The following is a 26,310-nucleotide window of genomic DNA, read 5'->3' as shown; positions in this document are numbered from 1 at the left end:
ATTCACTGAAGCGCAACTGAAAGGACGTTGGATTGTTGCCAGCATGCTTTCAAGCAGTGTTCCCTGGAATCGAAGTGCGCACTGATTTACGAGAAAGATATTCTTTTTTTTTTTTTTTTTCAATGTCTTTCTTTCAGGCAGTATGACGTTTCTGTAGCGCACCAGTCGACTTTTGAATCTGGCCAGCTTTGCTCGCGGCATGCCTGCGAATATGACGGGCTTAAGGGACGTAATTTTTTTTTCTCTTTCTTTCTCGATATAAAAAAGATACAAGGGCGGCGAGACGCGGGAGTTAGTACTGTTTTGAGGATGGCGCCCTCATAAAAGAAAAGACTAACAGGGTCTGGGAGCAGAGCGGAGTCTCCAGTTTCAATTCGCCCGTCCTTGTACATTTTTATAGCGTCTCAAGGAGGGTGCCTGTTTATGGTTCTTCGCGTTCTTGTTCTTCTGCGCAGATATCGTTTTTCTTGTTTCCTCATCATATATTCACGCATACACATCTTTTCATATTTTTTCCCCCCCGACAATCCCCGTCTTTTCTCTCCCTCGCGACTACCACTATTTACTTTCTCCCTCCTCTCCCAATCTCCTCTTCAAGATTTCATTTTTTTTATTCTCCTCGCACATTTCTTTTTTTCTTTCTTCTCACTCGCTCTCAATTCCTCCCCCCTTATTTTTTTTTCTCGACCCGCTCGCCTACCCTCTCCTTTAATCGCGTCTCCACTACGTAGAGAGAAGCAACGGCGGCAGAGGCGATTCAGCAGCCGCTTGCGAGTGTGACGTCCTTTCCCGTCGTCGTCGTCGTGGTTGTCTCGTGCCCTCCTCCGAAAGAGCGGGCGCGCCGCCTCCCCTCTCGCCCACCCCTCTCGAGGAGGCAGCGGCGCGTCGCGGCCGCGCGGCGAACTAGGCGCGCCTGTACGCGGGCCGGCGCAGCGCTTCGAGTCGCGCTCCGGCAAAGACTCGGCCGGCGCGCTTCCGACCCGAGCGGCGCCGCAGCCGCCTCGATCTCCTCTTCACTTCTCTTCCCGATTGCTACCACCGCAGGCCGTTCGCGCTCCCGGCCTCTCTCCGTACATCGTGGTCGCGTGCGCGCGGCGCGAACACTGTGTGCGTGCGCTCGCGCGCGCGTGTGTGGTGCATCGTCCGTTCCACGGAAAGTGTGCTTTCGCCCCCGCCTGTTTTCATTTTTTGGTGCCGTTTATTATTTTTTTTTCTAATTTGCAACCACTGTGAGAGATCGGCTTGTTTCGTCACCTGCTATCAGTGTTTCGCTCGCCATAACCGTCGTGGTGGTCGTTGTCACCGTTGTTGCCTCACCACCGAAGAAGTCGTCGTCGCCGACCCGTGGACACATTTGTCAATCTACACCACGCCTTCGAATCGCGCGCACTCGCATTCTACCGGTGTGTAGCCCGGCATGATGGGACTGCGGATCGCTCCGGTGGCGAAGCGAGCGAGGAAGACATCGACGACATCGGCTAAAGTCACCGCGCGAGGATCCGCCGTTCCTTTTTCCCCGGCTGTCAACGACTGCGTTTCTCGTGGAAAAGTTTCTGCGACGACGTCAACTGCCGCGACGACTACGACGACGTTGAAGAAGAAATCGGCCGCCCATAATAACGGCTTCCGTCGGCTGCACTCACTGTCGCCTCCTGCTCGGTGCTCGTTTGTGATCTCGCGGTTCCCGTGCTCTCTCATCGCCGTCGGCCACAACAGCGGCTCGTGCTCGTGCTTGTTCTTCCCTGTCGCGGCGGCGACGCCGGATGTGCTACCTTCGACGACTGTGACCAGCGGCGCTGCAGCGTGGGATTACTGCAAGTCCATTCGCACGGGATACCGAGGTGAGTCGAACCGTGCCGAACACAAGGCGAAGGGGTCCCACCGCGCGACTGCGACGTCTGTCGCGTTATCTTCTTTCGGAGCGTACCGCCCGCATCGCACTTTTGAGTGCTCCGCAGACTCCCCCTTTTTTTTTTTTTTTTTCGTCTTGAATGACGCGGGCGAAGCCGAACAACCATTCTTCACCATTCATTCTTCAACCATACTTTCGGTGTCTTCCCACTTTTTTCTCGACGATTTCGCTTCGCTCCGTCCTCGTCTGTTGCTTTCACTTTCGAGATAGAAAATCACTTGTACATGTCCAAGGATCCTTACTGTGGAACCAAAACTACATAGAAACCATTACCGGCATCGCGTGTTCTACACTTTCCGATTGCCTGCACACTCATTCGCGGTAATTTAGTTAGCAGCTCGGCGTCGAGATCGATCATTCACTTCGTTCAGTTCTCATCTGTGGCCTTCAATGTCGAGACAGTGAAACATCACTACGTGTCAGGGATCCTTGCTGTAGGACCGAAGCTATAGAACAGGACATCGCGCGTTCCTTACTTTTGAACGCCATCACTATCGTTTCTTCATTCCAGTTCATCGCTAACGTTTTCATGAAAAAAACTCTGAGGGGGGCTAGGAGGCTTCGCTGCAAAGCAGCGTTAGTGACTGATTGATTCATTCATTCATCCATTGATTTCTTATAAATTGGAAATGCTGGCAACATGCACAATTTTTATCCGCCTTCTCACAACTTAAATTGTTGAATAAAGGTTAGTGATTGAAAAAGTGAAACCTTTCAGCTAAGCAGTCCGTAGCCAAACGCAGGCGCAGTCAAGTGCAATTGAAAAAAAAAAGAATATATAAATAAAACGTGGTGTTCACGTGCTTCCGTATTCCGTCAGACTCGGGCGATGCGCAGCCGTCTATGCTACGTCACCGTGTCACTGCGTGGCCGTGAACTGCAGCCGCGCGCGGCAGTGCTGCGATCGAAGACCGTTGGCATTTACCTCCCAGGAGGAACAACAAAATTTCGAAATCTCACGGTGCCGAGACCGCGGCTTGAAGCTCCATTGTCTCGAACAATATCAATTGCGCAACTTCCCAATCGACACAATGAAATCGCTCGTGGCTTCATTCTGTGGAATTTTAATTTTTTTGCTTTTCCTCCCTGTGTCGCAAGCCAGACACGACCTACCGTGATGCCGTTAAAAGCACGCTGTCATGCTCATGCTCTTCTTATGCTATGTCACTTTGTTCTCACTGCGTCATCACCATAATCACTCTTTTTTTTTTAAATGAAAGTAATTTTGTATTTGAGCACTTCGTTGGTAAACATTGTCCATATGGTTAGGTGTTTGTGTTAGGCTTGGGGCGTGTACTTTATTACCGTTTTTTTTTTTTAATAAGTGCACGTGTGTTATAAGAGATGTTGGCGCGTTGGTGGTGGCGCCAGCTACCTCTCGAACGTTCCATAAGAGTGATCGAGCTACACGCTTACAGACCGATAGTCATGCGTTCATTTAGTAGGCTTACAGTCCACGCAGTTTCTCCTTCCAATTTGCAGTGCGTGTGTCCGAGTAAGTAAATTCCTTAGCGCATTCATGTCACAGAGGTTTCGGGGAAGAAATTCGAGAAAATAAATGTTGCTCCACGAACAACTGTAGGACATTTATCAGTTGAGTCGAGCAACAAATGTTCGTTATTCTTGTTTCTTAGACTTAGTGTCGCTTTAGTATGATCTATAACATGTTCGTATATATGCTGCATGCGCAAATTATGTGCACGCACTTCTCCACGGTGCCGAAGAAAGCTTTTAGTTTAGCTGTTACGTGTCTGGTGTGAGAGGCGAAGTCTTACGTTTCAAGTTCCTTTTAACAGTGAACGATTCTTAAGGCGTGGCGCCCGTATACCTAGAAATTAGTTCGTACAATACTGAACTGTTAGGCATTATTTCCACCGAATTTTGAAATACGCGAATTTGCCTTATTGCGTTTTTCTTTCTTTTTTTTTGCGCGCGCTGGAAGCAACTGCTAATTTTACAGCAGCAAAGCTTCCCCTTACTGTGGCAGTTAATAAACAACAACAAAAACCTGCTAGATTAAAGTTAGTGTAGCTGCTGTCGTTATCCTTTTCATCCCATCACTCACACGCATCCACCTCGGAGAACTGCCCAGGAGTCGAGCGGGTAATACAATGTGGCGCTGGAAATTTGACTGCAAGTGCGAAAATCTTGCGCTGCAGCCACGTGGTAGTTACTAAGCAACGACGATAATCAGGCGTCATTCCGTTTCATTTTTGTCTTTACTTGCATCTAGGTTCAGAAGAATTTCTAAAGAAACTTAGCACTATACGGCTACCGAGTCACATTTTCGTCTCTTTTAAAGGTCTGCACCTCTTTTGCCGACGTTGCTATAACGCACGGAACCATCGATCACGACGTGGCTCTGTACGCGTACGTAACAGCAGTCAGTTTTTACCGGATTTTATCATAAAAAGAAACGTTAAGGGGGAACAAAATATAAGAAAGAACGACGCAGAGGGAAAATTTTAACGTGGCAGGAAGCAGCTTTCAGACATTTCGCGGAACATCTGCTGTGGTAATACATCCCCCCTCCCCCCCTCCTTTTTTTCTCTCTCCTCCACCAACACCTGTGCATGTTACACCTAATACTACCGCATTCTCGCCAGCCTTGACCACATCGCGAGACTCATTTTACAGGCATTTTCAGAAGGCCTGCCCTTTTGTAAATGTTTATTTTGTCTAGAGATCTGTTATCACACTCACGCCAACGGGCTCTAGCTGGGAAACACGTACATCGTATTGCATGCAGAATGGAATTATCATTTCTAAAGAAAATTAAGATTGTATAGGCTTCATGGTTATGGTGCCAAAGAGAAGAGCAAGAAGAAAGGGGAGAGGGGGGGGAGGGGGCTTAGCTAGTGTATAGACGGACTGGCTACTCTGTGCTAGGGTCAACTGTTTGTTCCTACCATTACCGCATCCGAGCTTCCGACGTATCTTCTTCCGTGTGCCTTACTGATTGGTTAACGAAGCTAACGAGCAAACTTAGTGATTATTTAATCAATGGCGGTGGCGTCGATCTCAACTGCTGCAGATTGAGCCTTAATCGACTTAAAATATAGCTTTTCAGAGACGCCGTGTCTATCGGGTGGTTCTTTCTCTCGCTTATCGCTCAGGAAAGCAAGACCTCAACGATAACAGTGAGATCTGCACTACCTAGCAACAGATCCCTGCTTTGTATCCATAATTTCTTTGTTTGCTTTTATTAAGGTGTGCTGAAAAAACTGCACATAGACGTAAAACATAGCTCTACGGAAACAAAACGTGCTCAGCGCTGTCTGCGTCTTTATCACTGAAAAGCTCAGGCATTAAATGAATACGCGTTACGTTACATATACGTATATCCTACTTTCATGACACGAAAAGAGATGCTTAAGACAGTGCAAATGCCTATAAAGTCTGCCATGCTATAGCTATAGCATTAATTTGCTTTCTGCAATTAATATACGGGTCCTGCAAGATAGGCTGTGAGTGACGTGCGCCACCTCAGAGCTTTCTGCACCGATTTCCATTTCTGAACCCGCATTTCTGCCTTTCTTTATCTTTAGACTTATTTTCCCGTCCCCTCGTGCAGGGTAGCAAACCGAATCCTTTCACGGTTATTCTCCCTGACTATTCACCCGTTCATCTCTCCCTATGACTGAGTAACCAGATAACCGTTACACGCAGAACACCGACGACTGTATTATACTTAACTGTTTTAACTTTCGCTTCCACTCGCGTAGTCAGAAGACCATGTACAGTACACAAACCTCCTCCTACTGTGGAAATATAGCTCGACGGCTGACTCACGATGGACAAACATGGAAAGACAGTTGCAAATTATGCTTGCCTCTCGGCTCGATAATGGAGCGACCGGGCCGAAAGCGTCTCGCTGGCGTCAGCGACTACATCAGTTTCCCCAACCCTGGTGTCATTAGTTTAGCCGTAAAACCGCAGCTTTATGTCGACGACAAGCGGTTTCCGCATTCTGCTTGCTTCGGCGAAGCTATTTTCCTTTTTCCCTGTATACGGCATTTTTTATTCCATAGCCATTAATCAACTCGACAGTTCCGGCCGTAGGTGCGGAACGTGATGGCGACGGTTAGTATTATTCTTACTTTTCCCCCCGCTTTCTATTGCTGCTGCTACTGCCGCCGATACATGCCGAGCGTTTAGCTTGACGCGTTCGAAGAATCGATAGTCTTCATTCATTATTTTTAATTTATTCACGAGCTGATATTCTGCCACGCTGCATTTCCATACCCGAGAAAGTGTAGAGTCCCAAAGTATCGACCATCGTTTCAGCCTGGTAACAGCTTCCATCATGTTTTACCTCAGTCTTTTATACAGTGACAGTTAAAAACTCGCAACTTCAGTTTGCTCGGTCCGTCATTTCAGTTGATGATGCTGATGATGATGATCTTCATCTACGGCGCGTGCCCACTAAGGGGGATGATCCAAGAATCGGGCCACTGGAGGCAGCGTAAGATAAATAGTTATTCTAAGAGGAGAAATGAAAAATGCGTTAAGAAAGATATTTCCGTTACTCAATCGTTGCCAGGCCGCCTTCCTCAGCCTCAGGCTCACCCTCGCCACTGCATGGTTAAGGAAAAAAAAAAAAACTGTCGAAAGAACTTTGGTCAAACAGTGCCACTGTTCTAAGGCGTATGGTTGCTCGTCGAGAAATTGGTCTTTTCAGCCTTTTTTCTGTCTTTTTCTCTTTCGCAAATCTCGTGTCCCGTAAGCCTGTATGGCCGACTATACATTTGCATAAGCGAACGACAGCCTCCTAGGCGCTGCTTATGGAAGTTGTTTTCCGGACTGACGCATGTGACTCATCGCGGTTTCGCCGGTCTCCACAAGTTAACGTCCTCTGCTATCGAGATAAATATTTCCACCCCAGACTATTTCGCTTCTTTCTTTTCCTTTTTGTGCGCCTCAAATTTCGTTTTTCGTTCGGGACAGTCCTTCTCCATCTCGGCACGTTATACGATAGAGAAAAAAATAATAATAATAAACTGGCGTACGGAGAACATCGATTTTCGTTAAGGGTGCGAACCTCTCTCAAATAACTCCCGGTTTTCCAAGACGCCATATTGAGTCGCACCGTCGCGCTTTCTTTGAAAACCAGATTGAGTTACGGCGCGAGACAGGCATGCCAAAGGTCAAGGAAACCAACGAGAAAAGAAAGCAGCGCCAAAAGCTCGCATTTCGCATATCGATTTCGGCGCCGCGAGCGGGAAACAAGAATTTCCAGATTTATGGTGTACTAACCGACTGTTTATCGGAACCCCGCCGAGGGTGTCTGGAGATTGAAAAGGATAGAAACGATAAAAAGGCACGGAAGGAATAGAAAGAAGAGGGGCAGGGCAGTGCAGGTACTAACGACTCACGCGATGCAAATGTCCTGCGATGGACTCTCGATGAGAGGCGGCTGAACCCGACGGATGAGCTTTTTCTTCGAAAGTATAAGATCTCTACAGGTCGTAGTGTATATGTGTATATGTATATCGGCTCGCAGATCTGTTATTGTGGTTGACCCCTTATATAGTTTAAAAAAAATCCCAAGAAACACAGGTTGTAAGCTTCGAGAAAAAGAGTGGGGGCAGTCTTATTTTTTAAGGTAACTTTTTTCCTTCTTTTTTTGAGAAGTGTAGAGTGGCGCAGCTGCACAACTGTTTTACTCTATACGTCAGTAACCTAACGCTCACTGGCTCGCTTATCGCGGTCAGATCGTGGGGCACGAAGGCGCTCTAAATTTGCATGTCGTTTTCAATTCATGGTATTACGCTATTTTGCCTTTTTAATAGCGCGCTCGTGTCGGAAATGAATGCTTTGGAAGGTGGCTGGACCTCATCGACGAAGCCGGACGACGTGTCTGGCGATCAAATCGGGTCGTTAATTGAGCCGTATTTCTTCCAAATGAAGAAGAACTGAACGACTTGTTTCACGGTAGTTCGCAACCAAGATGTGGCATTATACAGTTCAAGTGCACACGTGCAATTACTGAACTTGCGACGCGATGGAGTACCTTCATGCTTTGACTTAAGGAATCAGGAACACTGTTCATTTGCTCTATTATATCTTTCTATTTACTCTACCGTATCATAGTTTCCTCTAACTTTTCGAATAAGTATAACTGTCAGCGTTGGCCAAATCGTGGGGGAGGTTGACGAAGGGGTCGCAGACTTAAACAAAGAACGCTCATCTGATTAAACTTAGTCGACGTTAGCGCACGTTGAAGTTAGGTTATCATTACGAACTGTCCACGTGTCTATAGCGCCAGCGTGTGTGATGGCGTATTTGGATGTTTTTGTGTCCACGCGCTTGCTTGCGGGCGGGCGCGTTTCCAGCGCTGTCGGTTTTGTCGATACCAACCCGCCTTTCCGATACAAGCTTGAATTTGCTAGCTGAAACAATTGTGTCATAAGTTCCGTACCCTGCCTTGGCGTGACCTGCGGCCTACCCGTCCAACACAGACCGACATTGTGGAGAAATTCAAGAGAAAATAAAATTGTGTGTTGTGGAGTACGTTGGCTATACGAGCGATGTACATATGCGCGCGGGAATCATACCTTCGTCAAAGAAAACGCGTGCACGCGTGCAGACAATGTACACGTCTTCTTCGCGCGTGCAAGTGACCGCTCATCTCCATATATTCGTTTATTTAGTGGTTAATGTCCGTACCATGTCGGCATTCCAGTTTGCGATTCGCGCACGAACCGCCCCGCAAGGTGCGTTCGAGAGACATCAGATGTCGTCGAAGGAATGAATGGGGTATGTCAAACCCTCGTGCGCCCGCAGCCGTTCCTTCTACGGCGTTCGGCCGTCATTTGCAGGATGTGCGGAGGCTACGACCAGCGCCTGCTGTCAGCGACGTCGTCGTCGCCAGTACGCATGTCCGACGACGAGGAAGCGCGACGACGCGATCGGCACGCATCGCGAACAGCAGTCGCATCTGAATCGATGTCACGCCCGCAGTTACCAGTGACCGGTGCTGCAACCTCGTAACACGTGCCCTACTCTTGAAGTGTCAGTTTCACCATTGCCACGACTAGGCGGTTGTCATGGAGTGCAGCGTTCCGTTCTTTTATCGTTTTCACACGAATTTTTTTTCGGCTTGGCAGGTGCGCTGTCCGGAAGAGACGCAATCGGGCTTGCGTATGCAGTCGTGCACACACCTAACCCGAACACGGATGTGCCGCACGGACGACATTACGGCCGCTTGCCACATCGTGCCAGCCAGTTTGGTTCGATTCGTTCATTTCAGCGCTTTAGTTTAGCGAGTCTTGTATGTTCTGCTTTGGCAGTGCATGAGTGTATATGCAGGCACGAACAAACCGTTGCTGCTTATACAAATACTATTATTATCCATCGCCTTCCTCATTGTGGTTCATCTATCGTGAGCTCTAATTTATTCGTCATTTTCCCTTCTACATACGGATGAGCAGGCCAGAGCTATATAATATATATATATATATATATATATATATATATATATATATATATATATATGATACTTTCCGCAGAAAAACAAAAGTGTTTTTGTGAGAAAGAGAGAGAGTATGGACAATGATTTATGCCAAGCCATTGGAGAGCTCAAAGCACGCGCGCGACCAGACTGCAAAAACAATATATGCGAAATAAGTGCGCCGAAAATTCCTGGACGAAATTCATGTTTTGTCCAAGCGTTTGATCCACTTGAATTTCCAAGGCAATTGCCTTGGAAATTGCTGCCAAGGCTGCCAAGGCAGCCTTAAGGCTGCCTTGGCAGGCGGTACCAGAAATGTGTGCACGCGTTGTACTGGGGACACGAAGTCACCGAAGAGTCATGTTCGCATATTAGAAGCAGCTGTCGCATTGTACATGCAGCCAGGCTTTGCCCGTGTGGCGCGGAAGCAATGCCGTCGCGCAGATGTTCCTCTCTTTACCCGCGAATGGAAATCGATGTCGCGCATGTCCGCGATATTGCGCGACGTGTCACCTGGCCGCGAACCGCAATCTGTTTTAGACTGCGAACTACTGCTTCCGACTTGCAGTAGTCGGCGACTTTCGATGCAATATAATAAAACTGCAGCGTTGTGCATCGTGCATGGGCAGTGCCTACCAGCAGGTCATTATTATTATTATTATTATTATTATTATTATTATTATTATTATTATTATTATTATTATTATTATTATTATTATTATTATTATTATTATTATTATTATTATTATTATTATTCGCATGCGTGAGATTGTTTCGGTGGACGCACTTTCCAAGACTTATCTGTAGTAGCGCGTCGTAAGCAAGACATCCAACGTCAGTTTTGTCTGTGGCTTCTTGGAAGAATGTGAGGCTTCCATCTCGTTAAACTATAGTGAGCTACTGCTATGGTTCTCACAGACATCGCTGCAGTTTCTGCACGATGCGGGGCTACGTGATTTTCTTTTATTTATTTCGAGATAATGCCTTGCGGCAAATCCCGCAAAAAAGAAAAAAGAAAACTACTATAGGAGGAAGCATAATTTACCGCGGATATGCGTACAAGGGAACAGCCGATGTTCTCTCGTGTTTACAGTCGTACAACGACTCCACACGGCGTGCCGCTATTCCATCTCGAAAATTTTCCACGCATGAGCGCGACTGTCGGTGTATGATAGCGAAGCGGCGCTCCGCGAAGCCGGCGGCACATTGTATCGCACTCAAACGTCGTCGCCGCCACCGTTGTCTTCCCGGTTTCCCCACTGAACACGAACGTCCGGTAGGACGTGGGAACTGCCGTGCGCCATTCGTCGTGGTTATCCGCGCGGCAGATATTCGGGGCTGGCAAGCGGGCTGCGAGGCCCGAAGCGAGGCCTTCCGACATCTTCTCCTACCGGGTGCCGTGCACTGCAGTGTAGCCAATCAACCAGCCGCCGCTACTGTGAGTCGCATACGTAGCACGCGCGTTTATCGCGTTGCGACCAAAACGCAAAAATCGCGCTACATAAAGGAGGTAAAAAAATGAGAAAAGCAATGAAGCGGAACCCGATTCTTTCACAAGGCTGGCGCGACTGCTTTCTCGGACACCATAATGTGGTGCATAGTGCCACGATGCATCGCTTTTCTCTCTCTCTCTCACTTCATCGCTCTTTTTCCCTCGCATCTTCTTTCCCGCCTTACTTGCGTGTTCGGCGGAGAGTGAAGTTTGAACGCGCAGGAACGCGTGTGAAACGACGTCGTTCTGTATCGATTTTCGTATACGGAGAGGGCAATGTAGTAGCATCATTGTCGAAGGCTAAGGGAAGAACAGAGTGTATGAAAGGGAGAAAGAGAACGAACAAAAAAAATAGACGAGCGAGCCTCTTCGCGTGTCTAGCGAGCTGCGAGCCGCATCGTGCATACAAGAGCGTTAACCGGGTTTTCGCAGTTATTGCTGCGGTGGAGTCGAAGTGAGTGAGAAGAAGACTGCGAAAGGAGAATAAGAAGAAGACGAGACGACGTTTTCTTTCCATTGTCTTTACAACAGGTCGCTGCCAGTACACTCCCGTTCCACGCGCGTCGACTGCCCGCTACCCGGCGTCGTGGGGACGCGGAAAGAATGCGAATGCTCGCCGATCAGCCTGTTCTTTCCGCAGAGCTACAGCGCTGACGCAGTGCGACCTGCCGACGCAGAGGTCGGCGAACCTTGCTTCGTACACTCGGTCTGGCGCGTCAAGACGAAGTGAGAGAAGATATTCCATTGACTAGATGGAGTTGTGAAACGCCTCTGATGGTGTCTTCATCGCGTACGCGCGCTGGAAATGTTAAAAGAGGACGCCGAGGCTTTCCAGTACGCAAACATCGACGCTTGCAGAACTCCCCTTGTCTTTGTCATACATGTATACAGTGTCATGGGCCGGGGGCTTCCCAGGTATCCTCGCGCTCGAAGAAGCACACTGTGGGCGGAAGGCATGTTTTTTTCCGCCATTATTCCGCACCTGGGTGTTCTCAAGAAGCCTACGGAGAACAGCGATCGACCAATGTTATTTACCGGCCTTTTGTTCATGCTGTGAGAAAGAAAGAGATCAAAAATTAGTTAATTGCTATACCTTGGTTTCAATCGAACGAATTTGTTCGAGTCGCTCTCTCAACGCGAACCAGCCAGTCAGGCACCACAATAGCGACGTGTACAATGTACGGTGATTAATCAAGTGCACCCTCCCCCCCCCCCCCCCTTTTTTTTTTTCTGGTCGTTTGCTATGTGCATGCTCTACCGCGGGCAAGCGCTTTCAGCGTTGGTGTGCAGATATCTGTCGTCACTGTGTTCGCTTTCCAGCGTCCGTCTTTTGGATGCTGCGTCTTCGAAAGTGACATTTCGCATGTATCGTCTCCCTTGGCGTGTACACTTTCTTTTTTCTCATTTCTTGGCATTCCGCTACAAGAAAACGGCGTAGTTCAAACGCCTTGACATTTGTCGCTTTTATTATTGCTATTTCTTTTTCTGATGTCTTTGGTCGCATGCTGAGTAGCGCGCTTGGCAATAAGAAACGAAAATTCAAAAGTAACATCTAATTTGTCAAATGTTCGCAAAACCTCGGGCATCGCGAGCCTGCGGTGAGAGTATAGCTCATAAAACAGCACGTTCTCTCTCCCTCCTTCCCCCATTTCTTTGTCATCTTTGCTCATCAAATATTCCAGCTTGTTTTATCTTAAAGAAAACGCTAGCCAGATGGTATACGGGCGGCAGGCGGGGGATCACATAACAAAATTCTTGAACGCACCGATTTACGTCATGACTATAGATACGTGGCGAAGAATGTGGAATCACAGGTGCATCTCATTTCATCGCTCGAGACTTAAGCCTCGGGCTTAAGTTCCAGTGTCTTTAACTTTCACGTAAAATACAAGAACTAAAGAGAGTCTCCTATAACCTCACCCTCTGTCGAAACTCAGGTGCGTGCTATTTCCTCGCTCGATACCTAAGCATGGGGTTTAAGTTTCAGCGCTCTTAAATTCCACTTAAATATCGAGATCTAAACGCGGTAATTAAGCCGGGTTGTTCTCTAGCTGTATAGGTGATCGGCGCTCACAAAACCACGGCGAAGTCTAGTCAAGTCGCTAGCCTGGAACCTTAGAGACGCCTCGGGCACGTTTTATTTCGCTTAAGTTGGCTTTGGCGGCATATTGGAGCAGGGCTGCCGACATATTACTCTCTGATCAACGTTTATGAATTCGCATGTTTTCACATTCCTCTCCAGTAACATTTGAACAGAAGCTACAGCCCACATATTTTGATATTTTGATTGTTTCTTGCCGAGGGCAAAAGGTTACATCGGGCTATATACGTGTTCCGGGCAAAATTTTTCATTTATATACGTGCAACAAATTGTGCAACTGCGTACCTTTAATAAACGCTACGGCGATAAGGGTGTAGTCGCCGATTGTGCAACGCGCGTGGTGTGATAGCGGGTCCACGCAGTGCTTATCACTGCGCGTGGCCGCTTGGTGTATATCGAAAACCCGTTGCTCTTAGTAATTTTTTTTTCGGGTCTGTCCACCAGTTTCTGCCAATGTATACGCACCACTACTCAAAAAAACTAACTGCGTCCGCCGAATCGATGGCAGTGCTTACAGCGTTCGTAGGTCGACTACACTATACACGTCGATTAGCTTTTCGGGAGAATGAAGGAGTTTAATGAACTCGGTTACTGTACAGATATTTTTATAGTCCGGAAATGCAACTTTGTTTTATTTCCTTCTGTGTTTGTATGTCGGGTCTGTTTTGTGGCTGTCATTATAGTCGACAACTTTCGCGTTGCAAGGACATTCTGTGGAGCACATTTCAGGCGAAAAATATTCACTAGCCTGCGCGAATGTCTTTGCCACTCCATTACTGAGAACGTTCCCTCACCTAGAGATACATGGGAATAAAGAGGAAGAAAAAGAAATCACTATTCGAATATAACCCACCCGTGCGACGCATTGAATATACTACACACAACAACGAGGCTGTCTAAAGGAGCGATTGAGAAACTTGTGATTCGTTTACGAAATTTCAACGCCGAGGTTATTCTGACTGCTGCGTCGTAGTCAATCACAAGACGCTGCTATATACAATTCGCTAAAGTCGTTTCACTGAATGTTCCACTACTACGCAACGCTGCGGTTCTGTAAAAAAAAATAAAAAAAAACATGCGGCCAATTCAACAAGTTGGAATCTATATACAGCGAAGTTTTGTGTGAGTGCATAAAGATTCCAAACACGCACGCACGCACGCAAAAGCACAAGCGTTTTGTTAAGCGGAGTTGCTGACTATACTAGCGAGTACGACGGACGCCTTGAACGCGTCATGGTTTCAGAGGTAGCATGCGCATATGTACGTAGCGCAACTCGAATCCATTCCATCTGCAAGAAGCGCTTACTTTCTCATTGCTGTGCAGCCGAGGATGCGCGAATGCGAGCTTTCTGGTTCGTTTTTGGTCGTTAACCCCGCACGGCCGGCGCCGCGGATGCAGGGAGGCGAGCGCCTTCTGGCGGTGCTGCAAGGAACCCAGCGGTGCTCGTAGCGCGCGTGCCCCGCATTGATTGGTTGGCCTATTCGGCAAGAGTACAGCAGGGCCGCAGGTACAGTCCCGAAACCCGGCGAGGATCGCAAAGTGAAGCTTAGGTTTTCAGAGGTGAATGCTTGAAACACATCTGCATTGTTTCCAGGCTTCTGACAATTGCATAACTTCATTGGGCAAGACTGTGTTGTGTTTTCTCCGCTCACGCACGTGAGCGGAGAGACACGTGTGTGAGCAACATTAAAAATATTCAGGAACCGTTCACACTATTGGGCAACAATGTCTAGAACAGCAGTTACGCTTGTTCTTGTAGCGTATCTGCATGGAGTACATGTCGCGACCGACTTGAATGCCGCTTTTGTTGCGCAGTACAGATATTAGGCTCCGCTGGACAGTATTGTGTTTCGGTCTTAACCACTCCATCACAGAGCACTCAGACAGGTAGGTTCATCTGAATGAGTTTAGCTCAATCTGAGTATGCGCACTCGCATTATATCTGTCATGCCAGCCGCTGTTCTGGGAACATAAGCTGCTTTTTGGGAAGAGGCTCTCATATTTGCGTTCTTGAATGCCAAGAAAATACTCTGCGAAGATGAGAGGGCGTTTTCGACGCAATAATTCATTAACTTGTTTTAGCAACGTTGAAGCAGCATTTTGAGATGGATATGCTTTTCTTGATCTATTCTTTAAGTTTACTTAAGTCTCTTTCATAAAACACTAATGCGTTTCTCTAAGTGTCTTTCTTTGCTACGCCGCTGCATGTGAGAGAAGTACACTCGTGATTGTGAAGGTCGAAGTTGGTGTCAAAATTTTAGCTAGAACAGGACACAAAATAAGTAAGGACACGTGAAAATTGAGTGCCCATTATCTATCTATATAGGTACTACAGGTTGCAACGTTGACTCTAACTACGATGGACTACGAAGTGAAGTATATATATTATTCCGTTAGCGGCATGGACAGACATCAAACGAACTCCGTGGCGGGATTATATTTATTAGTCTAATTGTCGTTGTTTGTTCATTTATTTATTTTAGCTTTACCATTTATTCCTATGCGTTTTTTTTTCTTTTTGCTGCATAAAATAGAGAAACGAAGTAGCCGAGGTAGTGTTCGCCTCAATGTCTCCACAGCAACCCATGCACAACAAAACAGAGACAGAGAGAGATACAGCAAAAGCGAGCAAGATATTAGTGTCAGGAGCATGGTCTTAACAAATTAAGTGGAGCAGGCATTGTCTGTGAATTCTATAAGGACTAGGAGAAGTAACAGCGCAAAATTAGCAGCGCGACAAACGACATAGGCAGTCTAAGAAGCCAATGAGATATAAAACGACTGTCTAGCACTGCTTTGTGTCATTAAATGCGCTTTCGCAGCACGCATCTGTTGAACGTCTCGGTACGGGCCCTCCTTGCAACAAAGCAGATGGCGTGATTAGAAATGCCGGCGTGCCGAAGTGTTGACGCAAATGGGCTGTTCTTTCGTTACCATTGTTTCTGCTCTGACGCGCTTCAGTTAGTTATCGCTTACCTTAAAAAAAAAAAAAAGCTCCCTTGTCAGAGACAGTGTTTTTGCTGTTGTCGATTTGCGACTTCCGTATGAGCTATAGCGGCTCTTCGCATCACGAAGCGCACAAACTATAACTTCCTTTCCTCCGTCTGTGCGTGTGTGCACGAGATTTCTCGCAGCCAAATGGCACTGCCTACGTCACAAGGATGAAAATGTGCGACGTATATACAAAATCAGTCGATATATGTATACCGCTCGTCGTCGACTGTGGCTATTGCTGTGAGGCTTAAGCGAAAGGTGCTCTTTCCACCGCTGGGCATAAGAGCAGTCTATAGCCTCGTCTTAGCTCCACTTAAATACCAGCGAGAAACAGGAAAGTTTCCGGTGTCTTTGCACCTACGTAGTTAATGACCGCTAACAAATACGGCTTGCAGAAGGTGAAACGTGTATGTTCATTTGCGCTGGCGGTCACACAAGGACGGAGAACCGAGTGTGTCCCGATGAGCTGGTCACATTCCCGATGAGCTGGTCGCATTCGTCACACTTACCTCGCGCTTGTCGATGCATTGGAAATGCTGACCGATTCCTGGCGTACCGGTACTTACTGAATAAGCGAGGCTTAATGGGAGCCCTCCCGCAGCCTCAAAAACTACAAGTGCGGGGCGTATGCACTCTGTGTGCGGCCGATGCACGACGTCAGTTTGAAACCTCTGTACTTAGACCAAGTGGTACGGAGGCGAGAGCATCACTGTCTTGGTCACGTCACGGGCGGACAGCCTTCCTATTTTCCGCAGCGCGAAGCTCGCTGCTGCATCGTCCAGTGCGTTCGCAGTATAACGAAATGCACGAGGAGAAGTGTGAAAGAGAAAGAACCTGCGTAGTATTTAACGAAAGGTGTCAGCGGAACCTCCTCTAAAGCGTGGCGTCCCTAAAGAAGACCGTTCTCGAACCGCGGCCGTCGGGCCCTGGCAGGCGGCCGGTGGGTGATCCGTTTTTCGTCGCGGTTGCCGACGAGTCGTTCCGTTATCGGCGTCGTCCCCCAACGCTTTGCGCGTGCGACTTTCAGTTGCGTGCCGTGTGAACGCCGCTTTATTTTCTTTCTTTTCGCCTCCATTCCTTTCATTTCGTGCTGTCCCGAGCGATATTCTTTTTTTTTTTTTTCCCCAGACGGCGGCGACTGTAGCGGCGGTGGCGGCTGTCGCTGCCGTGCGTGCGTGTATTCGCTCGGCGGTGGTCGAGGTTGTCGCCTAAGTGGTGATATCCTGCCCGCGGCGTTTGCGATGAAGCTGGGAATTAGGCTAAACTAGATTGCGAATAGCAGGGGCGCTTTCGCTGTTGCTGTCGCGCCGTCGCTTCTGCTGCTCTTGCGTCGCGTTGCTCTCTCCACCCTCCGCGCGTCTCTCTCCCTCTCTCCGCTCTGGCTGGCTTCGATCATCTTCCTGGAGGGACACATTGTTTGTCTCCTTCTCGGAGTTCTTGCTTTTTCTTCGCATTTGTGTTGACTGCAACCTTGCCCTGTCGCGGTGACTTGGCCATTGATGTCACGTTAGCTATATACGACTTCTCTCCCTCGATCGTACCCGATCAACTCGTTGTGCACTATGGTAATCAGGGTCGAGGATATTCCGCCCATGATCAGACCATTAAGCAGTGCCTCTATTGGAACTCCCGTGGCAGTTCTGGAGCTCGAAATCTCTATGTACCAGGGGTTCCAAACACGCGAAGTTCTAGTCTGAATGCCTCGCTCTTAATCTTCTCCTAAATTTTCCACTCTTGAACAACGCTTTGCTTCTCTAACTGCGTGCAAGGCATACGACAGGCAGCAGGGCACCTTGAGTAGAGTCCGACGCCTTGAGTGGGTTTGAGGATCCTGCTCTATAGCAACAAATGTACTTCTAATGGAGGCATCTTTTTTTGCCTTTAAGCGCTCCGCAGTGAGATGATTATCCCCTGAGTCGCCGTAGCGCCTTCGATTATACTCGAACTGACTGGGGCACTTTTGATAGCTTACAAATATAGGCACTTATTGAACGCTGTGGTTGTTTGAGATAGCTGGACTTCAAATACCTTGCCCTAGGAATCGCGATTTGCCGCCGTCACGCTTCCGCTAGAAAATAGTCAGCGTTGATGTATACGCAGAGAGCCAATTTTAATCTGCATGTCTGCCATCCTGAATCTGAACGTGCCGTGCCGATTATGCCGTGCATGTCAGTTATCCGGCGGCTGGTCCTCTCCGCCATTGCTAAGTACACACACAAAAAAACGTAACTGTGTTTTGGTACTGGCCGACACAAAGGGAAAGGAAGAATTGACTGTGAGATAAAGGATTAAAGAGCAGACACGTCGGGATATGAGTTCGCCGTATACGTGCAGTAACATGGGCTCGAGACAGTTCCCGTGGGCGTAACCCTGAACTAGGCGAAGGTGCCAGGGAAGAAGAAGTAGTTTAATGATTGGAAAATGTAGAGAGGCAAAGCCTGCTGATAACTGCACGTCTGCTAACGCTTATCGCAAGGTTAGTAATACTTGTCCGCAATCTTGTCGCATCGGCTTAAAGAAGAGTTCACACTTTTGCACTCCTCACAGAGTCTGGTGGCCGCTTGTTACACCATCGCAGACACATGATCATTCGCCATTATGCGGTCTCGGGCCGTACCCACCAACGTTGGTACCCACTTTGCGCATCGCACTTGGCACAGAGAATGCCGCGAAGGCTTCCCAGGGCTTCGACGAAATACGACGCCCCCCCCCCCCCCCCCTCCCCCCGGAGCACAGTGCTATGCACCGTTTGTGCTCTCCGAAGCCGCGTGTGTGATGTGCATCGTTGTCGTCAGGACTGGCGGTGTCAACCAAGCACGCCGCCACCACCGCTGCTGATGCCGCCCGGGCGGCAGCTCCTCTGCTGCCGACAAAAGGCACTCGGCAACGAAGAGCCAAGGACAGAACGCCGCGACGACGACCGCCGTTCTCGTCTCTTTTATTTATTTGTCTGCCCCTCGAAGAAGGGTCTGCCCGTTTTTGCTTCTTCTTTGCCCATTCTCTTTTCATTGCCTCATCGCGACGGCTTTTTGGACGACGGCTTCATGTTTTCAAGACTTGGCGGATCCCTGCGTCGCCGCCGCGCGACTTTTTGCGCTCGCTGTGCCGTCGTATTCCTCAAGAGGGCCGTTTCTTCTTCGCGCGCCAGCGCGCGCCCACATCGCCTTTTTCTTTCTTTCATTTGTTTGCTTATTTGCGTCGCCTCATAGCGTATTCGCGCGAACGTCGTCTTCTCCCCTTTCTTCCCAGGCCGCTCCCTGTCTGCTTCTTTTCTAGTTCTTGGCATCTTTCATATTTTCTCTCTCTCTCTTGTCACTTCGTGAAGCCCGCCGTTGTCCTCCATCGGGCTGTCACATATGGAAGTTGCCTTGAACGGATATTCGGCGCCTTTCCCCGAGTCTACGGAGAGACGCGCCCGGCGTCAGAATTCGAAAAAAAAAAAATAATAAGAACCGTATTTCGAAGCGACGATGATCGACCGCGATGACGTCGTCGGCTGCCGGCAAGGATTTTATTTAGCCCCATGGCGAACCGCGAGCTCCCGGTTTCTTAGAGCTTTCTGACTGTTTCAGCAGCTCGCTCTGCCAGATTCTCTGAAGGCTGCGTGTGTGCGTGCGTAGCTATCGCTCCTTCGTTCGTTCCATTCGTCGGGGCGCCTCTTCATAAAAAGTCCTTTTTTTTTTTTTGTTCTTCGTTGCATTGCGCAGAGCTTGCCCCCTCGGAGAGACGTATAAAGAGTTATGATTGCGCGCGCTCACGCCAACGATCGCGTTTTTCTCGAAACGGAAAAGCAGCGCTCGATTCGGCGAAATCACGCGCGCCGCGAGATTTCAGTTGCGCTAGCAGAATGTCCGAATCCATGGAAGCATCAGCCGATCCTGACCGCCCTGTGAATGGCTTTCGGAAAAGAATTGTTTGTTTTCTAGTTTTCAGGTTCCAAGCAGCGAGGGAAAATAGAGTATATAAAGCAAGAGGAATATACCATGTGTCGTATACGTGTGAAGATGGGTTAAAACGAGGAGGGGAGGGGGTGATGGGGAGGGGCTGATGATGTCGTCACTCTTGACGCAACCGAAACCAAGAATGTACGTGATGCATCAAATATCAGTCGATGAAAAACAAACGATACCGGAGCTATTTGAAATGTCATGCACATTTAACATTAAACAGACACGCAGATCTGGTGATTGTCTTTAACCACTCCTGTTGATGGTTTACTATAGTTGATATATCCAAGGAGCGTGATCATGAAGGTGCACACGTTGCGGCTTTAGTCTGGCAAGGCACCGCCTGCGGCCTTCATATAACTCCCCCCCCCCCCCCCTCATTCATTTATATCTATATTCCTTAGTGTTGTTTGCCTCAAGTATAGATAAAAAATATAGTAATGAAAGGAACACTTGACGGATGTGACTACTGAAAGCGAGAAAAACAATGGCATGTCTGGAAGCGCGGGGCTTTTGTCATGTATAATTTAACTAAAGAGAAAACGTTCCTTAACTTGATGATTGTGCAGAACTATCAGTTTGCTTCCTAGCTATTCATTCTTTTGCTCTTTAGTCATGCGCTGTTAAGTTGAGCGCGCTGAAGTACACGCGGTTAACTTGGTGATGTAGCTCGCACTGAGAGAACGGAGCCTTAACGAGGGTTTCAAGAACTGATGAAGCATTCGGGCGTGTCTTCGAACTGCTTCTGGCTTCAAACGACCGGTGACTGGCCCACTTGTCCTGTATAACCTTGAAGGCTTGTGTCTTCGTTATTGGCAGCGAAAAAAAAACAACTAAGAAAAAAAAAAGAAAAGATAACCTCGCATGTCTCACTGCTTATTCAACTTTGTGCGTCATCGTCCAAACGGAAAAGCGCGCTGGCATGCACGCCAGTCCGGGGCAAGCAGTCCTTCTAAAGCTCGAAATGCCTTGGCCTTAATCGAAGATTGCAATAGCCCCAGAAGCGTATGCTAGTCGCCGATATCTGGTTCGATCAATCAGCGGCTACGAATTAAACCAGATCATCCCTCGCCCTCATAACCAATTCGTTTGTTTCGCTCGGTCCGCGCGCATTCCGGGTTGCGGCTCGCGCGCAGCTCGCCTCGTCGAATTTGTATTCGCGTCGAAACTGCTTTTTTTTTCTTTTTCTCCTCTATCTCTCTCTCTGTCTCTCCCTTCTTTCCTTACGCGGTGGTTTTCTCATTCCTCAGTTCGCATTTCCCCCTCATCTGCTCCGGCAACGCCAACCTTGGTGTGTCGTCCTCTCGTGTATCTCTTTTCGCGCGGCGATTTCGCCAAAGGCTCAGCTCGGCCGACTCTCATACACGGCGTTGTTTCTTGCGACTCACCTTTGCCTGTGTCCCCCCCCCCCTCCCCCCTTCATCCTCCCCCCCTTCCCTCCATCTTACCTAGTCATCCCTACCTCCACGCCACCGTTGTTATTCGAGGCTTCCGTGAAGCCGAAAAAGGTGATGGATGATGACGTAAAACTGAATTAGTTTTCAGGATTCCCTTCGTTTTGCTCTTATCTTTCTTTCTATCTTTCGCTCTCGCACCTTCCTTCTCCGTTCCTCCTTTTTCTTGTTGCTGTTTCAAACTGCATAGCTTTTCAAAACCCCCGGCCTGCATGTAGATGTGAATACGTAAATGCGGCTCGTATAGTTATCGCCGCAGAAGCGACTAACGCCGCTCCTTTCATTTTTTTTTTCCCAGAAGGACACACTTGCCTATTTTTTCCTCTTCATTCTGAGCGTGGCTCATCGATTCTTTCTAGAATTTCGTTGTCTCGCGAACGCGCGTACATCGATTGCTTCCCGTGCGCGTTTAAGATGCGACATGGATGCCTCAATTCCTGCGCGAGGCATGTTCGTTCGCGTCTAGTAAGTTTTACATACCTGCCGGCTCTTTCCTGCAGTCTGTTATACAGATTGTTGGTGCGACAAAAAAAAAAGAAGAAGAAGAACCTGTTAGAGGCGGTGACTCGCGTTCCCACTGTAAGTGTGACCGCCTGGCACGTGCGGAATCCATTGTACGCTAATTGAAATACCGTTGATTGAGTGTACTTGAAAGGATAGGCGCTTAAAACAGAAGCAAACGTACCGACTGTCCTTTGCATGAAATCAGGTGATAGCAACAGATACTCTGTGTTTCCGTCACCCTCGAGACCCTCTAAACATAAACATGACATGCAATGGATTCTGTTCACTTTTCCGTTGGATGTCTCCATCGACTTTTGTTGGATTTACAATGACTTTCCCGCTAATCACAGTGACTTCGCAGGATCTCTGATCGTGCTCAACAAAGCGAAGAAGCACTTATGCCTAATAAGAGGGGAAATATTACATTCTATATGCAGTTACACTCGCGTTCGAGCGGGAGCTGTGCTCTAAAAAGAATAAAAAGTTGAAAAAAAAAGTGAGACTGCAACTGCAACGCCGCAGGCAACAAAGAAACATATGAGTAAAGGGTGCATCGAGGTTGCTGGAATAATAAGTTGATAATATATAAAAATGTCGTTGCCATATCGAGCCAGTGTAATGAAAGAATATCAGGCGTTTCTGCGCTAGGATGTGGATAAAGACACGAAAACAAATGAAGAGAGAGAGAGAGTGCAAGTATGAATTGCGGGAAAACCTAACTGATCTTGTGGAGCAGCGTGCGTGAAGCCGCTGCTTCGAAAAAAAGAAAAAAAAAAAGCACCTCGCCGTGTATGCAAATCCCAAACAAAACTCTAACCACAATTGCTAATGCGCACGACTGAACGGGGAAATAATAAGAGGCGCCAGACAGCCACTAACTTAAGCCCGGGGGAAAAATCGCGCGAAGATAACAACTAGGAAAGCCGCACAAAAGTTGCTCGTACAAAACCTATAGGAAATCAATGCTGGTACCCTGCGCGCTCTGACGCCACTTTCTAGTGCATATCATCAAGTGTGCGTGCGCAGCAACGATCGACCGACGCCATAAAGTGGGATGAGAATAACGTATATCGCGTTTATTGAAAGCGTGGGGCTCTCTCTCTCTCTCTTCGGCTGGTGAGTGGGATACGCATCGCATCCTCGATCCTCAAACCTCGATATAACGAACATCGATTTACTGAAATGCGCGATGTAACGAACTATTCTTATTTCCCGATCTTAGTTTCATAGAGTTACCGAAACCTCGAATTAACGAAATTCGCGATATAACGAAGTTTCGCGTTGCAATTACAACTTCGTTATATCGAGGTTCGACTGTATAATCATTTGAGCCTTCTTTTTTCTTTTTTTATTCATTTGCAGAAACTGTGAATGCATGAATTTATAGTGTTCAAAGTGGCGGCATTAGGGCAGGAAAGGCCAGTGCCGATTGCAATCGCGTTTCTGTCTGAGTGCCCGCCGCAAAATGTATTTATTGACTGGGGAAACTGATGAAGGTATCGATTAGGCCGACCATTGATTGCACTTACGATCGCTTGACCACCCTCGGGACGGAGTTGGCGCGAGTGTTGTCTCCTTTCCCGGGTATTCAATGAAGGAGGTTGCTAGGCCCCGAAGTTGAATTCTCTGCACACTTTGCTCGTAATTTTTCACCCTGAAGTGAACGTTTCGACAAGGGTACTTGTCGAAATGTTGGCTTCAGGCTGAGGCTTCCTTCATGCATGACAAGCATTACAAGTCCTTCCACACTATCCCGACGACAACGGCCGTATACGCTTTTATACCATCCATACCCTATTTATTAGACCGCGTTGCCACCCTGCGCGAACTTTGGGAAGCTTTGATACAACCCACTGATTACCTAGCAGATAAGCAAATCGGGTAGGAAGCCGAGGAATCGCTGATTAAGTGACTGGTGTTTTATTACGCGATATATTATCCTCAACTGAGAGTTTTCCTTAAAGTTCATTGCACAACTGTCTACACGCCGTCTCTGCCAATTACCTCCCGGCGGGAATTTCTCAACGCGCTTTTGAAAGCAGCGCACACGACAGTAAAAGAAAGGTCACGCTTGTAAAACTTTACAGCTGACACGGGAGCACCTTGTGAAAAAACAACCGCGAAAGTACGCAGAAAAAAAAAATTGTTGTCAGTTTCCTTTACTTGACTCTGCCGACAGTCAGGGCCACCACGCCTTTTATCTTTCTTTCTTTTACGTCTCTCTTTTTCGGCCTTTACGCTCATTTCGTAGGCGCGCCTCTGGCCGTTCCGTTTATTCGATCCAGTCGTCTCCCCACGCGCCTCGTCTTCGGGAAACTCCTCGGCCGGCGCCTGGCGAGGCTTTACGAGCTCGCGAGGTTCTCTCTATATACTACGAGCGCAGACGCGCGCTTTCAGGGTCCGTCTACTGCGCGCGCTAATATTTCCTTCCTTTACGACGCGGTTTCAGCGATCATGCTTGCCGAGACAGCCGAGGTGAAAAACGAGGGATATACGCGAGAAGCGGGGGGAGAGGAGCATTGCTGAGGTGGAGGGAGAGGGGACAGTTAATCAAGGGCTCTTTCGCGTTTGTTTTTCCTTTTTTTTTTCCCTCTGAAACGGTCGAACGGCGGGTACGAGAAATAGCTAATCAGCTTGAAAGGAATCCCGTACAACTTCCTTTATATGTAAAGTGGAACGGCGACAACAAACTTCTTGTGGCATCTTATAGAGTGAGGTAGCTTTCCAGATTCAGCTTCAAATAAGGTTTTTCCCGAGAAGGCCGGTCAAAGAGATTAAGTGCAGCCTTCCTTATAAGTAACCGGGCAACTTAACCGCGTGCGTTACTGACGGAGTTGCGGTGGCGTTGGTGTTCGCCCGCCTCACGCTACGGACATAGGTGCCTTTACAATGTAGAGATATACGTTTGAGTGAAGATAAAGAAAAATATCAAGGAGAGATATACAAAATGCTAGACGCATATACATGCATATAATATCTGATTTGCTCAAGTAGGCTAGGTGATCATTTGTCGCTGCCCCGTTTCGAAGGGGATGCCGATAGAGATCATCATCATCATCACCATCATCACGTTTCGTGCATAGGAAAATCGTCAGCTCTTCTAAATTCTTTATATCACTGCTCTTTATTCAACTAACTGCTGTTTAATATTCTCATTCGTACTATCTCTAACTGGCACATTTTTTCATAAAACGAGCGAAGTTAAAATGGAAGTTCGTGAGGGTGGCGCGGGCGGTATGATTTCCACGCCTTTGCAACGCCAGCAGAGCTATAGAAACGTTACCGCGCCTTCTTCCAGCGCTCGTAACAGTCCAGCGATTGTAACAGTCCTATTTTTACGTGGCACGTGTACTTTCAACGAGCAGTCTACAACTGTGAGCCACTATATGATACACTAATTACCAGTCTTGCACAAGGAACAAACTTGATTGTGCAGGGCGTCAGCGGCTGCTAAACAGAAACTATTTCCTTTGTTTTGCTCGCCTCAAGCTCACGTTCTAACGTCGCTATTAAAAAAGAAAAAAAAACTTACGAAAGTTACGGCAAGCAATTTGGAAGTGTATAAGCGTCAGTCAGCCAGTCACGTCTCACTTGCGGTACCCTTCCTATCAACGTGTAACGTTTCGCTCGAGCACCGGCGCTGCGCGCGCCGTTTTTTTGCGACGAAAACCGCATCGCCGTGGAGAACCGCAAGAAAAGAAAAGCCTTCTTCGCTCGCCTCGGTGGGTGCGCTAAGAGGACCTCGGAATTGAGGTGTATACACACATAGAGCCGCATTATGACGCGCCGCGCACGTATTAGTACATACACGCTTATTCTACACGCCTCCGTGCGCGGAACGCGCGTCACGCCATGCAGCGTCGGAAATGGCTCTCGCTGGGGGCAGGAACGAAGCACAAAAACATGGAAACACAACGCGAACAACAACAATGAAAAAAAAAAAAGAAAAACGAAAGAAAGAAAGGTATATGAAGGAGGTGCGGGGGAGTGGAGTCGTGGGAGGAAATTAGACGGTTCGGCGGCGGTTTTCTCCCCGCTGCCTTTGAGAAAAGGAAGCGAAAAATAAAACGCGAGACAGTAGCGAAAGGCGCGCGTGAGCGCAAGAAAAATGGAAAGAAGGGACAAACATATTTGTCGTTTCGAAGCGTGAAGGCGTGAGGGAAAAAAAAAAAACGTTGTGGAGGAAGCAGCGAAGTTGGGAGGGGGACAAGAAAACGAGAAAGGAATCACGCGCGCTGCAGCTCGTGGCAGGCAGGCATGGCACGCGCCAAAAATCGAAAGTGACGTTCGCTCCGAAAATGGAATCTGCGCATGCGCGGCGCCGTAGGCATCGCGTACTCATACTCGCTTTCCCTGTTTTCGTTTGTCCTAATAAGGGTCTACAAGCTTTGCGGACTATGTCTGCGTGCGATTTTACGTTCGTTGAGTCTATGGCTTTTCCTTAACCTCAAC

The 26,310-nt window shown here is 48.0% G+C and overlaps 1 protein-coding gene across 5 annotated transcripts in view; it reads left to right on the top strand.

Moving 5' to 3' along the window:
- Nucleotides 1-26,310, top strand: part of LOC119446553 (uncharacterized) — a 531,274-nt gene that overhangs the window by 351,310 nt on the left and 153,654 nt on the right. Inside the window, exon 1 of one of the 5 annotated variants that reach the window (XM_037711016.2) lies at nt 937-1,841. The exons of the other annotated variants lie outside the window; for them this stretch is intronic. The gene's annotated coding sequence lies outside the window, so the exon portion shown is untranslated. Of the gene's footprint in view, nt 1-936; nt 1,842-26,310 lie in introns of those variants that run through there. 5 annotated transcript variants of the gene reach the window in all.

Source organism: Dermacentor silvarum, chromosome 3, assembly GCF_013339745.2.
Source record: "Dermacentor silvarum isolate Dsil-2018 chromosome 3, BIME_Dsil_1.4, whole genome shotgun sequence".
Classification (NCBI taxonomy): Eukaryota; Metazoa; Arthropoda; class Arachnida; order Ixodida; family Ixodidae; genus Dermacentor; species Dermacentor silvarum.
This window is presented reverse-complemented; position numbering and strand designations above follow the sequence as displayed.